Raw genomic sequence first — 16,430 nt, 5'->3', positions numbered from 1 at the left:
ATTGGGTTCTTTAGGCAAGGAGTCACATTAAAAATGTCACTGCATTGGATTCTTTAGGCAAGGACTCACATTGAAAATGTCACTGCATTGGGTTCTTTAGGCAAGGAGTCACATTGAAAATGTCACTGCATGGGGTTCTTTAGGCAAGGATTCACATTGAAAATGTCACTGCATTGGGTTCTTTAGGAAGAGAGTCACATTGAAAATGTCACTGCATGGGGTTCTTTAGGCAAGGAGTCACATTAAAAATGTCACTGCATTGGGTTCTTTAGGCAAGGATTCACATTGAAAATGTCACTGCATTGGATTCTTTAGGAAGAGAGTCACATTGAAAATGTCACTGCATTGGGTTCTTTAGGAAGGGAGTCACATTGAAAATGTCTCTGCATTGGGTGCTTTGGGCAGTGAATCACATTGAAAATGTCACTGCATGGGGTTCTTTAGGCAAGGAGTCACATTGAAAATGTCACTGCATTGGGTTCTTTAGGCAAGGACTCACATTGAAAATGTCACTGCATGGGATTCTTTAGGCAAGGGGTCACATTAAAAATGTCACAGCATTGGGTTCTTTAGGCAAGGACTCACATAGAAAATGTCACTGCATTGGGTTCTTTAGGCAAGGATTCACATTAAAAATGTCACTGCATTGGGTTCTTTAGGAAGAGAGTCACATTAAAAATGTCACTGCATGGGGTTCTTTAGGCAAGGACCTCACATTGAAAATGTCACTGCATTGGGTGCTTTAGGCAAGAAGTCACATTGAAAATGTCACTGCATTGGGTTCTTTAGGCAAGAAGTCACATTGAAAATGTCACTGCATTGGGTTCTTTAGGCAAGAAGTCACATTGAAAATGTCACTGCACTGGGTTCTTTAGGCAAGGACTCACATTGAAAATGTCACTGCATTGGGTTCTTTATGCAAGGACTCACATTGAAAATGTCACTGCATTGGGTTCTTTAGGCAAGGAGTCACATTGAAAATGTCACTGCATTGGGTTCTTTAGGCAAGGATTCACATCGAAAATGTCACTGCATTGGGTTATTTAGGAAGGGAGTCACAATGAAAATGTCACTGCATGGGGTTCTTTAGGCAAGGAGTCACATTGTAAATGCCACTGCATGGGGTTCTTTAGGCAAGGAGTCACATTGAAAATGCCACTGCATGGGGTTCTTTAGGCAGGGAGTCACATTGAAAATGTCACTGCATTGGGTTCTTTAGGCAAGGAGTCACATTGAAAATGTCACTGCATTGGGTTTATTATGCAAGGAGTCACATTGAAAATGCCACTGCATGGGGTTGTTTAGGCAAGGAGTCACATTGAAAATGCCACTGCACGGGGTTCTTTAGGCAGGGAGTTACATTGAAAATGTCACTGCATTGGGTTCTTTAGGCAAGGACTCACATTGAAAATGTCACTGCATTGGGTTCATTAGGCAAGGAGTCACATTGAAAATGTCACTGCATTTGGGTTCTTTAGGCAAGGAGTCACATTAAAAATGTCACTGCATGGGTTTCTTTAGGCAAGGAGTCACATTAAAAATGTCACTGCACTGGATTCTTTGGGCAAGGACTCACATAGAAAATGTCACTGCACTGGGTTCTTTAGGCAAGGAGTCACATTGAAAATGTCACTGCATTGGGTTCTTTAGGCAAGGAATCACATTAAAAATGTCACTGCATTGGATTCTTTAGGCAAAGACTCACATTGAAAAAGTCACTGCATTGGGTTCTTTAGGCAAGGAGTCACATTGAAAATGTCACTGCATTGGGTTCTTTAGGCAAGGACTCACATTGAAAATGTCACTGCATGGGGTTCTTTAGGCAAGGGGTCACATTAAAAATGTCACAGCATTGGGTTCTTTAGGCAAGGACTCACATAGAAAATGTCACTGCACTGGGTTCTTTAGGCAAGGAGTCACATTGAAAATGTCACTGCATTGGGTTCTTTAGGCAAGGAGTCACATTAAATATGTCACTGCATTGGATTCTTTAGGCAAAGACTCACATTGAAAATGTCACTGCATTGGGTTCTTTAGGCAAGGAGTCACATTGAAAATGTCACTGCATTGGGTTCTTTAGGCAAGGATTCGCATTGAAAATGTCACTGCATTGGGTTCTTTAGGAAGGGAGTCACATTAAATATGTCACTGCATTGGATTCTTTAGGCAAAGACTCACATTGAAAATGTCACTGCATTGGGTTCTTTAGGCAAGGAGTCACATTGAAAATGTCACTGCATTGGATTCTTTAGGCAAGGATTCGCATTGAAAATGTCACTGCATTGGGTTCTTTAGGAAGGGAGTCACAATGAAAATGTCACTGCATGGGGTTCTTTAGGCAAGGAGTCACATTAAAAATGTCACTGCATGGGGTTCTTTAGGCAAGGACTCACATTTAAAATGTCACTGCATTGGATTCTTTAGGCAAGGACTCACATTGAAAATGTCACTGCATGGGGTTCTTTAGGCAAGGAGTCACATTAAAAATGTCACTGCATGGGGTTCTTTAGGCAAGGAGTCACATTAAAAATGTCACTGCATGGGGTTCTTTGGGCAAGGAGTCACATTAAAAATGTCACTGCATGGGGTTCTTTAGGCAAGGAGTCACATTAAAAATGTCACTGCATTGGGTTCTTTAGGCAAGGACTCACATTGAAAATGTCACTGCATTGGGTTCTTTAGGCAAGGAGTCACATTGAAAATGTCACTGCATTGGGTTCTTTAGGCAAGGAGTCACATTGAAAATGTCACTGCATTGGGTTCTTTAGTAAGGGAGTAACATTAAAAATGTCACTGCATTGGGTTCTTTAGGCAAGGAGTTACATTAAAAATGTCACTGCACTGGATTCTTTGGGCAAGGACTCACATAGAAAATGTCACTGCATTGGGTTCTTTAGGCAAGGACTCACATTGAAAATGTCACTGCATTGGATTCCTTGGGCAAGGACTCACATAGAAAATGTCACTGCATTGGGTTCTTTAGGCAAGGACTCACATTGAAAATGTCACTGCATTGGGTTCTTTAGGCAAGGAGTCACATTAAAAATGTCACTGCATTGGATTTTTTAGGCAAGGACTCACATTGAAAATGTCACTGCATTGGGTTCTTTAGGCAAGGAGTCACATTGAAAATGTCACTGCATTGGGTTCTTTAGGCAAGGATTCACATTGAAAATGTCACTGCATTGGGTTCTTTAGGAAGAGAGTCACATTGAAAATGTCACTGCATTGGGTTCTTTAGGCAAGGAGTCACATTGAAAATGTCACTGCATTGGGTTCTTTAGGCAAGGAGTCACATTAAAAATGTCACTGCATTGGGTTCTTTAGGCAAGGATTCACATTGAAAATGTCACTGCATTGGATTCTTTAGGCAAGGAGTCACATTAAAAATGTCACTGCATTGGGTTCTTTAGGAAGGGAGTAACATTGAAAATGTCACTGCATGGGGTTCTTTAGGCAAGGACTCACATTAAAAATGTCACTGCATTGGGTTCTTTAGGCAGGGACTCACATTGAAAATGTCACTGCATTGGGTTCTTTAGGAAGGGAGTCACATTGAAAATGTCACTGCATTGGGTGCTTTGGGCAGTGAATCACATTGAAAATGTCACTGCATGTGGTTCTTTAGGCAAGGAGTCACATTAAAAATGTCACTGCATTGGGTTCTTTAGGCAAGGACTCACATTGAAAATGTCACTGCATGGGGTTCTTTAGGCAAGGGGTCACATTAAAAATGTCACAGCATTGGGTTCTTTATGCAAGGACTCACATAGAAAATGTCACTGCATTGGGTTCTTTAGGCAAGGAGTCACATTGAAAATGTCACTGCATTGGGTTCTTTAGGCAAGGAGTCACATTAAAAATGTCACTGCATGGGGTTCTTTAGGCAAGGAGTCACATTAAAAATGTCACTGCATGGGGTTCTTTAGGCAAGGAGTCACATTAAAAATGTCACTGCATGGGGTTCTTTAGGCAAGGAGTCACATTAAAAATGTCACTGCATGGGGTACTTTAGGCAAGGAGTCACATTAAAAATGTCACTGCATTGGGTTCTTTAGGCAAGGACTCACATTGAAAATGTCACTGCATTGGGTTCTTTAGGCAAGGAGTCACATTGAAAATGTCACTGCATTGGGTTCTTTAGGCAAGGAGTCACATTGAAAATGTCACTGCATTGGGTTCTTTAGGAAGGGAGTAACATTAAAAATGTCACTGCATTGGGTTCTTTAGGCAAGGAGTCACATTAAAAATGTCACTGCACTGGATTCTTTGGGCAAGGACTCACATAGAAAATGTCACTGCATTGGGTTCTTTAGGCAAGGACTCACATTGAAAATGTCACTGCATTGGATTCTTTGGGCAAGGACTCACATAGAAAATGTCACTGCATTGGGTTCTTTAGGCAAGGACTCACATTGAAAATGTCACTGCATTGGGTTCTTTAGGCAAGGAGTCACATTAAAAATGTCACTGCATTGGATTTTTTAGGCAAGGACTCACATTGAAAATGTCACTGCATTGGGTTCTTTAGGCAAAGGAGTCACATTGAAAATGTCACTGCATTGGGTTCTTTAGGCAAGGATTCACATTGAAAATGTCACTGCATTGGGTTCTTTAGGAAGAGAGTCACATTGAAAATGTCACTGCATTGGGTTCTTTAGGCAAGGAGTCACATTGAAAATGTCACTGCATTGGGTTCTTTAGGCAAGGAGTCACATTAAAAATGTCACTGCATTGGGTTCTTTAGGCAAGGATTCACATTGAAAATGTCACTGCATTGGATTCTTTAGGCAAGGAGTCACATTAAAAATGTCACTGCATTGGGTTCTTTAGGAAGGGAGTAACATTGAAAATGTCACTGCATGGGGTTCTTTAGGCAAGGACTCACATTAAAAATGTCACTGCATTGGGTTCTTTAGGCAGGGACTCACATTGAAAATGTCACTGCATTGGGTTCTTTAGGAAGGGAGTCACATTGAAAATGTCACTGCATTGGGTGCTTTGGGCAGTGAATCACATTGAAAATGTCACTGCATGTGGTTCTTTAGGCAAGGAGTCACATTGAAAATGTCACTGCATTGGGTTCTTTAGGCAAGGACTCACATTGAAAATGTCACTGCATGGGGTTCTTTAGGCAAGGGGTCACATTAAAAATGTCACAGCATTGGGTTCTTTAGGCAAGGACTCACATAGAAAATGTCACTGCATTGGGTTCTTTAGGCAAGGAGTCACATTGAAAATGTCACTGCATTGGGTTCTTTAGGCAAGGAGTCACATTAAATATGTCACTGCATTGGATTCTTTAGGCAAGGACTCACATTGAAAATGTCACTGCATTGGGTTCTTTAGGCAAGGAGTCACATTGAAAATGTCACTGCATTGGGTTCTTTAGGAAGGGAGTCACAATGAAAATGTCACTGCATGGGGTTCTTTAGGCAATGAGTCACATTGTAAATGCCACTGCATGGGGTTCTTTAGGCAAGGAGTCACATTGAAAATGCCACTGCATGGGCTTCTTTAGGCAGGGAGTCACATTGAAAATGTCACTGCATTTGGGTTCTTTAGGCAAGGAGTCACATTGAAAATGTCACTGCATTGGGTTTTTTAGGCCAGGAGTCACATTGAAAATGCCACTGCATGGGGTTCTTTAGGCAAGGAGTCACATTGAAAATGCCACTGCATGGGGTTCTTTAGGCAGGGAGTCACATTGAAAATGTCACTGCATTGGGTTCTTTAGGCAAGGACTCACACTGAAAATGTCACTGCATTGGGTTCATTAGGCAAGGAGTCACATTGAAAATGTCACTGCATTGGGTTCTTTAGGCAAGGAGTCACATTAAAAATGTCACTGCATGGGGTTCTTTAGGCAAGGAGTCACATTAAAAATGTCACTGCATGGGGTTCTTTAGGCAAGGAGTCACATTAAAAATGTCACTGCACTGGATTCTTTGGGCAAGGACTCACATAGAAAATGTCACTGCACTGGGTTCTTTAGGCAAGGAGTCACATTGAAAATGTCACTGCATTGGGTTCTTTAGGCAAGGAGTCACATTAAAAATGTCACTGCATTGGATTCTTTAGGCAAGGACTCACATTGAAAATGTCACTGCATTGGGTTCTTTAGGCAAGGAGTCACATTGAAAATGTCTCTGCATTGGGTTCTTTAGGCAAGGATTCACATTGAAAATGTCACTGCATTGGGTTCTTTAGGAAGAGAGTCACATTGAAAATGTCACTGCATGGGGTTCTTCAGGCAAGGAGTCACATTAAAAATGTTACTGCATTGGGTTCTTTAGGCAAGGATTCACATTGAAAATGTCACTGCATTGGATTCTTTAGGAAGAGAGTCACATTGAAAATGTCACTGCATTGGGTTCTTTAGGAAGGGAATCACATTGAAAATGTCACTGCATTGGGTGCTTTGGGCATTGAATCACATTGAAAATGTCACTGCATGGGGTTCTTTAGGCAAGGAGTCACATTGAAAATGTCACTGCATTGGGTTCTTTAGGCAAGGACTCACATTGAAAATGTCACTGCATGGGGTTCTTTAGGCAAGGGGTCACATTAAAAATGTCACAGCATTGGGTTCTTTAGGCAAGGACTCACATAGAAAATGTCACTGCATTGGGTTCTTTAGGCAAGGATTCACATTAAAAATGTCACTGCATTGGGTTCTTTAGGAAGAGAGTCACATTAAAAATGTCACTGCATGGGGTTCTTTCGGCAAGGACCTCACATTGAAAATGTCACTGCATTGGGTGCTTTAGGCAAGAAGTCACATTGAAAATGTTACTGCATTGGGTTCTTTAGGCAAGAAGTCACATTGAAAATGTCACTGCATTGGGTTCTTTAGGCAAGAAGTCACATTGAAAATGTCACTGCACTGGGTTCTTTAGGCAAGGACTCACATTGAAAATGTCATTGCATTGGGTTCTTTAGGCAAGGACTCACATTGAAAATGTCACTGCATTGGGTTCTTTAGGCAAGGAGTCACATTGAAAATGTCACTGCATTGGGTTCTTTAGGCAAGGATTCACATCGAAAATGTCACTGCATTGGGTTATTTAGGAAGGGAGTCACAATGAAAATGTCACTGCATGGGGTTCTTTAGGCAAGGAGTCACATTGAAAATGCCACTGCATGGGGTTCTTTAGGCAGAGAGTCACATTGAAAATGTCACTGCATTGGGTTCTTTAGGCAAGGAGTCACATTGAAAATGTCACTGCATTGGGTTTTTTAGGCAAGGAGTCACATTGAAAATGCCACTGCATGGGGTTGTTTAGGCAAGGAGTCACATTGAAAATGCCACTGCATGGGGTTCTTTAGGCAGGGAGTCACATTGAAAATGTCACTGCATTGGGTTCTTTAGGCAAGGACTCACATTGAAAATGTCACTGCATTGGGTTCATTAGGCAAGGAGTCACATTGAAAATGTCACTGCATTGGGTTCTTTAGGCAAGGAGTCACATTAAAAATGTCACTGCATGGGTTTCTTTAGGCAAGGAGTCACATTAAAAATGTCACTGCACTGGATTCTTTGGGCAAGGACTCACATAGAAAATGTCACTGCACTGGGTTCTTTAGGCAAGGAGTCACATTGAAAATGTCACTGCATTGGGTTCTTTAGGCAAGGAATCACATTAAAAATGTCACTGCATTGGATTCTTTAGGCAAGGACTCACATTGAAAAAGTCACTGCATTGGGTTCTTTAGGCAAGGAGTCACATTGAAAATGTCACTGCATTGGGTTCTTTAGGCAAGGACTCACATTGAAAATGTCACTGCATGGGGTTCTTTAGGCAAGGGGTCACATTAAAAATGTCACAGCATTGGGTTCTTTAGGCAAGGACTCACATAGAAAATGTCACTGCATTGGGTTCTTTAGGCAAGGAGTCACATTGAAAATGTCACTGCATTGGGTTCTTTAGGCAAGGAGTCACATTAAATATGTCACTGCATTGGATTCTTTAGGCAAAGACTCACATTGAAAATGTCACTGCATTGGGTTCTTTAGGCAAGGAGTCACATTGAAAATGTCACTGCATTGGGTTCTTTAGGCAAGGATTCGCATTGAAAATGTCACTGCATTGGGTTCTTTAGGAAGGGAGTCACAATGAAAATGTCACTGCATGGGGTTCTTTAGGCAAGGAGTCACATTAAAAATGTCACTGCATGGGGTTCTTTAGGCAAGGAGTCACATTAAAAATGTCACTGCATGGGGTTCTTTAGGCAAGGACTCACAATGAAAATGTCACTGCATGGGGTTCTTTAGGCAAGGAGTCACATTAAAAATGACACTGCATGGGGTTCTTTAGGCAAGGACTCACATTAAAAATGTCACTGCATGGGGTTCTTTAGGCAAGGAGTCACATTAAAAATGTCACTGCATGGGATTCTTTAGGCAAGGAGTCACATTAAAAATGTCACTGCATTGGGTTCTTTAGGCAAGGACTCACATTGAAAATGTCACTGCATTGGGTTCTTTAGGCAAGGAGTCACATTGAAAATGTCACTGCATTGGGTTCTTTAGGCAAGGAGTCACATTGAAAATGTCACTGCATTGGGTTCTTTAGAAAGGGAGTAACATTAAAAATGTCACTGCATTGGGTTCTTTAGGCAAGGATTCACATTGAAAATGTCACTGCATTGGGTTCTTTAGGCAAGGACTCACATTGAAAATGTCACTGCATTGGGTTCTTTAGGCAAGGAGTTACATTAAAAATGTCACTGCATTGGGTTCTTTACGCAAGGAGTCACATTGAAAATGTCACTGCATTGGGTTCTTTAGGCAAGGAGTTACATTAAAAATGTCACTGCATTGGGTTCTTTAGGCAAGGAGTCACATTGAAAATGTCACTGCATTGGGTTCTTTAGGAAGGGAGTAACATTGAAAATGTCACTGCATTGGGTGCTTTGGGCAGTGAATCACATTGAAAATGTCACTGCATGGAGTTCTTTAGGCAAGGAGTCACATTGAAAATGTCACTGCATTGGGTTCTTTAGGCAATAAGTCACATTGAAAATGTCACTGCATTGGGTTCTTTAGGCAAGGACTCACATTGAAAATGTCACTGCATTGGGTTCTTTAGGCAAGGACTCACATTGAAAATGTCACTGCATTGGGTTCTTTAGGCAAGGAGTCACATTGAAAATGTCACTGCATGGGGTTCTTTAGGAAGGGAGTAACATTGAAAATGTCACTGCATTGGGTGCTTTAGGCAAGGAGTCACATTGAAAATGTCACTGCATTGGGTTCTTTAGGCAAGGACTCACATTGAAAATGTCACTGCATTGGGTTCTTTAGGCAAGGACTCACATTGAAAATGTCACTGCATTGGGTTCTTTAGGCAAGGAGTCACATTGAAAATGTCACTGCATTGGGTTCTTTAGGAAGGGAGTAACATTGAAAATGTCACTGCATTGGGTGCTTTAGGCAAGGAGTCACATTGAAAATGTCACTGCATTGGGTTCTTTAGGCAAGGATTCACATTGAAAATGTCACTGCATTGGGTTCTTTAGGCAAGGAGTCACATTAAATATGTCACTGCATTGGGTTCTTTAGGAAGGGAGTAACATTGAAAATGTCACTGCATTGGGTTCTTTAGGCAAGGAGTCACATTGAAAATGTCACTGCATTGGGTTCTTTAGGAAGGGAGTAACATTGAAAATGTCACTGCATTGGGTGCTTTAGGCAAGGAGTCACATTGAAAATGTCACTGCATTGGGTTCTTTAGGCAAGGAGTCACATTGAAAATGTCACTGCATTGGGTTCTTTAGGAAGGAAGTAACATTGAAAATGTCACTGCATTGGGTGCTTTAGGCAAGGAGTCACATTGAAAATGTCACTGCATTGGGTTCTTTAGGCAAGGAGTCACATTGAAAATGTCACTGCATTGGGTTCTTTAGGAAGGGAGTAACATTGAAAATGTCACTGCATTGGGTTCTTTAGGCAAGGAGTCACATTTAAAATGTCACTGCATTGGATTCTTTAGGCAAGGAGTCACATTGAAAATGTCACTGCATTGGGTTCTTTAGGCAAGGAGTTACATTAAAAATGTCACTGCATTGGGTTCTTTAGGCAAGGAGTCACATTGAAAATGTCACTGCATTGGGTTCTTTAGGAAGGGAGTAACATTGAAAATGTCACTGCATTGGGTTCTTTCGGCAAGGAGTCACATTAAAAATGTCACTGCATTGGGTTCTTTAGGCAAGGACTCACATTGAAAATGTCACTGCATTGGGTTCTTTAGGCAAGGAGTCACATTGAAAATGTCACTGCATTGGGTTCTTTAGGCAAGGACTCACATTGAAAATGTCACTGCATTGGGTTCATTAGGCAAGGAGTCACATTGAAAATGTCACTGCATTGGGTTCTTTAGGCAAGGAGTTACATTAAAAATGTCACTGCATTGGGTTCTTTAGGCAAGGAGTCACATTGAAAATGTCACTGCATTGGGTTCTTTAGGAAGGGAGTAACATTGAAAATGTCACTGCATTGGGTTCTTTAGGCAATGAGTCACATTAAAAATGTCACTGCATTGGGTTCTTTAGGCAAGGACTCACATTGAAAATGTCACTGCATTGGGTTCTTTAGGCAAGGACTCACATTGAAAATGTCACTGCATTGGGTTCTTTAGGCAAGAAGTCACATTGAAAATGTCACTGCATTGGGTTCTTTAGACAAGAACTCACATTGAAAATGTCACTGCATTGGGTTCTTTAGGCAAGGAGTCACATTGAAAATGTCACTGCATTGGATTCTTTAGGCAAGGAGTTACATTAAAAATGTCACTGCATTGGGTTCTTTAGGCAAGGAGTCACATTGAAAATGTCACTGCATTGGGTTCTTTAGAAAGGGAGTAACATTGAAAATGTCACTGCATTGGGTGCTTTGGGCAGTGAATCACATTGAAAATGTCACTGCATGGGGTTCTTTAGGAAGGGAGTCACATTAAAAATGTCACTGCATTGGGTGCTTTGGGCAGTGAATCACATTGAAAATGTCACTGCATGGAGTTCTTTAGGCAAGGAGTCACATTGAAAATGTCACTGCATTGGGTTCTTTAGGCAAGAAGTCACATTGAAAATGTCACTGCTTTGGGTTCTTTAGGCAAGGACTCAGATTGAAAATGTCACCGCATTGGGTTCTTTAGGCAAGGACTCACATTGAAAATTTCACTGCATTGGGTTCTTTAGGCAAGGAGTCACATTAAAAATGTCACTGCATTGGGTTCTTTAGGCAAGGAGTCACATTGAAAATGTCACTGCATTGGGTTCTTTAGGAAGGGAGTAACATTGAAAATGTCACTGCATGGGGTTCTTTAGGCAAGGACTCACATTAAAAATGTCACTGCATTGGGTTCTTTAGGCAAGGAGTCACATTGAAAATGTCACTGCATTGGGTTCTTTAAGAAGGGAGTCACATTGAAAATGTCACTGCATTGGGTGCTTTGGGCAGTGAATCACATTGAAAATGTCACTGCATGGGGTTCTTTAGGCAAGGAGTCACATTGAAAATGTCACTGCATTGGGTTCTTTAGGCAAGAAGTCACATTGAAAATGTCACTGCATGGGGTTCTTTAGGCAAGGACTCACATTGAAAAGTCACTGCATTGGGTTCTTTAGGCAAGGAGTCACATTGAAAATGTCACTGCATTGGATTCTTTAGGCAAGGAGTCACATTGAAAATGTCACTGCATTGGGTTCTTTAGGCAAGGACTCACATTGAAAATGTCACTGCATGGGGTTCTTTAGGCAAGGGGTCACATTAAAAATGTCACTGCATTGGGTTCTTTAGGCAAGGACTCACATTGAAAATGTCACTGCAATGGGTTCTTTAGGCAAGGAGTCACATTAAAAATGTCACTGCATGGGGTTCTTTAGGCAAGGAGTCACATTAAAAATGTCACTGCATTGGATTCTTTAGGCAAGGACTCACATTGAAAATGTCACTGCATTGGGTTCTTTAGGCAAGGAGTCACATTGAAAATGTCACTGCATGGGGTTCTTTAGGCAAGGAGTCACATTGAAAATGTCACTGCATTGGGTTCTTTAGGCAAGGAGTCACATTAAAAATGTCACTGCATTGGATTCTTTAGGCAAGGAGTCACATTAAAAATGTCACTGCATTGGGTTCTTTAGGCAAGGAGTCACATTAAAAATGTCACTGCATTGGGTTCTTTAGGCAAGGAGTCACATTAAAAATGTCACTGCATTGGGTTCTTTAGGCAAGGAGTCACATTAAAAATGTCACTGCATTGGGTTCTTTAGGCAAGGAGTCACATTAAAAATGTCACTGCATTGGGTTCTTTAGGCAAGGAGTCACATTGAAAATGTCACTGCATGGGGTTCTTTAGGCAAGGAGTCACATTAAAAATGTCACTGCATTGGGTTCTTTAGGCAAGGATTCACATTGAAAATGTCACTGCATTGGATTCTTTAGGCAAGGACTCACATTGAAAATGTCACTACATTGGGTTCTTTAGGCAAGGAGTCACATTAAAAATGTCACTGCATTGGGTTCTTTAGGCAAGGAGTCACATTAAAAATGTCACTGCATGGGGTTCTTTAGACAAGGAGTCACATTAAAAATGTCACTGCATGGGGTTCTTTAGGCAAGGATTCACATTGAAAATGTCACTGCATTGGATTCTTTAGGCAAGGACTCACATTGAAAATGTCACTACATTGGGTTCTTTAGGCAAGGAGTCACATTAAAAATGTCACTGCATTGGGTTCTTTAGGCAAGGAGTCACATTGAAAATGTCACTGCATTGGGTTTTTTAGGAAGGGAGTCACATTGAAAATGTCACTGCATTGGGTGCTTTGGGCAGTGAATCACATTGAAAATGTCACTGCATGGGGTTCTTTAGGCAAGGAGTCACATTGAAAATGTCACTGCATTGGGTTCTTTAGGCAAGAAGTCACATTGAAAATGTCACTGCATTGGGTTCTTTAGGCAAGGACTCACATTAAAAATGTCACTGCATTGGGTGCTTTGGGCAGTGAATCACATTGAAAATGTCACTGCATGGGGTTCTTTAGGCAAAGATTCACATTGAAAATGTCACTGCATTGGGTTCTTCAGGCAAGAAGTCAAATTGAAAATTTCACTGCATTGGGTTCTTTAGGCAAGGACTCACATTGAAAATGCCACTGCATTGGGTTCTTTAGGCAAGGAGTCACATTAAAAATGTCACTGCATGGGGTTCTTTAGGCAAGGAGTCACATTAAAAATGTCACTGCATGGGGTTCTTTAGGCAAGGAGTCACATTAAAAATGTCACTGCATTGGGTTCTTTAGGCAAGGAGTCACATTAAAAATGTCACTGCATGGGGTTCTTTAGGCAAGGAGTCACATTAAAAATGTCACTGCATGGGGTTCTTTAGGCAAGGAGTCACATTAAAAATGTCACTGCATGGGGTTCTTTAGGCAAGGAGTCACATTAAAAATGTCACTGCATTGGATTCTTTAGGCAAGGACTCACATAGAAAATGTCACTGCACTGGGTTCTTTAGGCAAGGAGTCACATTGAAAATGTCACTGCATTGGGTTCTTTAGGCAAGGACTCACATTGAAAATGTCACTGCATTGGGTTCTTTAGGCAGGGAGTCACATTAAAAATGTCACTGCATTGGGTTCTTAAGGCAAGGACTCACATTGAAAATGTCACTGCATTGGGTTCTTTAGGCAAGGACTCACATTGAAAATGTCACTGCATTGGGTTCTTTAGGTAAGGAGTCATATTGAAAATGTCACTGCATTGGGTTCTTTAGGCAAGGACCTCACATTGAAAATGTCACTGCATTTGGTTCTTTAGGCAAGGACTCACATTGAAAATGTCACTGCATTGGGTTCTTTAGGCAAGGACTCACATTGAAAATGTCACTGCATTGGGTTCTTTAGGTAAGGAGTCACATTGAAAATGTCACTGCATTGGGTTCTTTAGAAAGGGAGTAACATTGAAAATGTCACTGCATTGGGGTCTTCAGGCAAGGAGTCACATTGAAAATGTCACTGCATGGGGTGCTTTGGGCAGTGAATCACATTGAAAATGTCACTGCATTGGATTCTTTAGGTAAGGAGTCCCATTGAAAATGTCACTGCATTGGGTTCTTTAGGCAAGAAGTCACATTAAAAATGTCACTGCATGGGGTGCTTTAATTAAGGACTCACATTGAAAATGTCACTGCATTGGGTTCTTTAGGCAGTGAATCACATTGAAAATGTCACTGCATTGGGTGCTTTGGGCAGTGAATCACATTGAAAATGTCACTGCATTGGGTTCTTTAGGCAAAGAGTCACATTGAAAATGTCACTGCATTGGGGTCTTCAGGCAAAGAGTCACATTGAAAATGTCACTGCATTGGGGTCTTCAGGCAAGGAGTCACATTGAAAATGTCACTGCATGGGGTGCTTTGGGCAGTGAATCACATTGAAAATGTCACTGCATTGGGTTCTTTAGGTAAGGAGTCACATTGAAAATGTCACTGCATTGGGTTTTTTAGGAAGGGAGTCACATTAAAAATGTCACTGCATGGGGTTCTTTAGGCAAGAAGTCACATTAAAAATGTCACTGCATGGGGTGCTTTGGGCAGTGAATCACATTGAAAATGTCACTGCATGGGGTTCTTTAGGCAAGGATTCACATTGTATAGATATGCCAAAAATAGGCCGTTATAAATTGGGCATTTGCGACAAATTTATCTACTACTGACAACTGCCAATTTCTTACAATCTCCATGCACTTTCTGAATCATCACAAGTAAAATACACGACAAATTAATCTGGGATAAACATTTATTAAAAGACATTCCTGTATACTTCATAAGTAAACAAACAACAAATGAATTTCTGAGCACTGTGAATGCCTTTAAGCAGTACACTTTACCGTAACTGAATACATAGTTTCCGAACATAACATTAACTGTACACAAATTCCCGAACAATAATACTGGTAAGTGTAAATTTTGAGAGAAGAGAGCAATTAACATTTAATACTTACGAAAATATGGCGTAGACTAATTTATATACAACCGATTCACTGTAAATTGTGATCAGTTACAGTATGATATCACGTTTCAATATGAATAATGATTATGTATTACTGTGGAATACTTTATTTTCACTGGAATTTATTTTCGCTGAAAAGGCTTTTTGGGCGTTTTGCTTGGAATTTATTTTCACTGATTTTTGATGAGATTAATGTAAAATATAGGAAAAAAAGTATATTTGCTGGATTTTATTTTCATGGAATCATCCCTTCAGCGAAAATAGCAAAAATTTAGTATTCTACAGTATAAGGATAACATCAAAAGTTCAATGTAGTATAAAAAACTTAATTCCTTTAGTTTTTCCCAACCCCCTCCCAACCCCTCACTGAAACTTAATTGATAAATATTGATCATGGCGTCAGACTACATTTAAATACAAATTGATAATCAGACATTAGTATGGCATAGCAGTTGGTCGTCAGGTGGGTGTAAAAAAGGGCAATATACGCATACACAAACTACTTTTCTGGGTTCTGACATGCTCTAAGTCCATGCCCTGAAATCGACCTCATTTGACGCACATATTTACACTCGGACCAAACCATGCTCTCGTCTTGGATGTGTGTTTTTTCATTTTCTGTTATTTTTTTCCATGACTGGATAGAAAAAAAAAAAACTACAAATACTCCAAGATTTTGTTGACTTCATTAAAAAATAAAAATGTTTTTGTAGGATGGAAACTTTATGAGTTCAAACCCCCACCCCCACCCCACTCCGCTCCAAACTAAAGCAAATAAGTTTTTCATCAGACATCGATCTTTTGAAGTCGTGGATAGACTTCAAGGATATATTCAAGTGCAGCATATAAATTAGCATACTTGACATACCAAGTTCACCAAAATTTAAGTCAATGTCGATTTTGAAGACACATTTTCACATATCTCTACAAATATATGTGGCTAAACTCACCAATATTGAATTAAGCCAAAATTATATGTCCTCGACAATTATGAGAATGCTAGACGGATGAATTAACTTTTATTCGTTGAATTTCAATTTATTATAGGCAAGGCGATTCATATTGGTGATGTTATCATATTTTTCACCAAAATGTTGGTGGAATCATTTTCCATGTTTTGGATCAAAATTTACATGATTTCCAATTTGTTAAATATAGAGAAAATCATGAAATTTGTGAAAAGTAAAAAAAATAAAGGTGATTTTTGAGAAAGTGTTAGAAATACAAATATTTCATGTATTCTTTCACAATTCAACCATTTAGGGACGACCTCAAAAGATCGATGTCGGATAAAAAACTTATTTCCTTTAGTTTGGGGGTGGGGGGATTTCGACCTCAAAAAGTTTCCATCCTACAAAAACGATTCTATTTTTTAATGAAGTCAAAAAAATCTTGGGAGTATTTGTAGTTCGTTT

The 16,430-nt window shown here is 40.3% G+C and overlaps 1 long non-coding RNA gene across 1 annotated transcript in view; it reads left to right on the top strand.

The window, feature by feature from the left end:
- The window catches only part of LOC146734455 (uncharacterized), a 396,802-nt gene that overhangs the window by 369,534 nt on the left and 10,838 nt on the right, over positions 1–16,430 (top strand). The window lies entirely within an intron of this gene.

Source organism: Saccoglossus kowalevskii, chromosome 14 (genome assembly GCF_978046115.1).
Source record: "Saccoglossus kowalevskii chromosome 14, keSacKowa6.1, whole genome shotgun sequence".
Taxonomy (NCBI): domain Eukaryota; kingdom Metazoa; phylum Hemichordata; class Enteropneusta; family Harrimaniidae; genus Saccoglossus; species Saccoglossus kowalevskii.
This window is presented reverse-complemented; position numbering and strand designations above follow the sequence as displayed.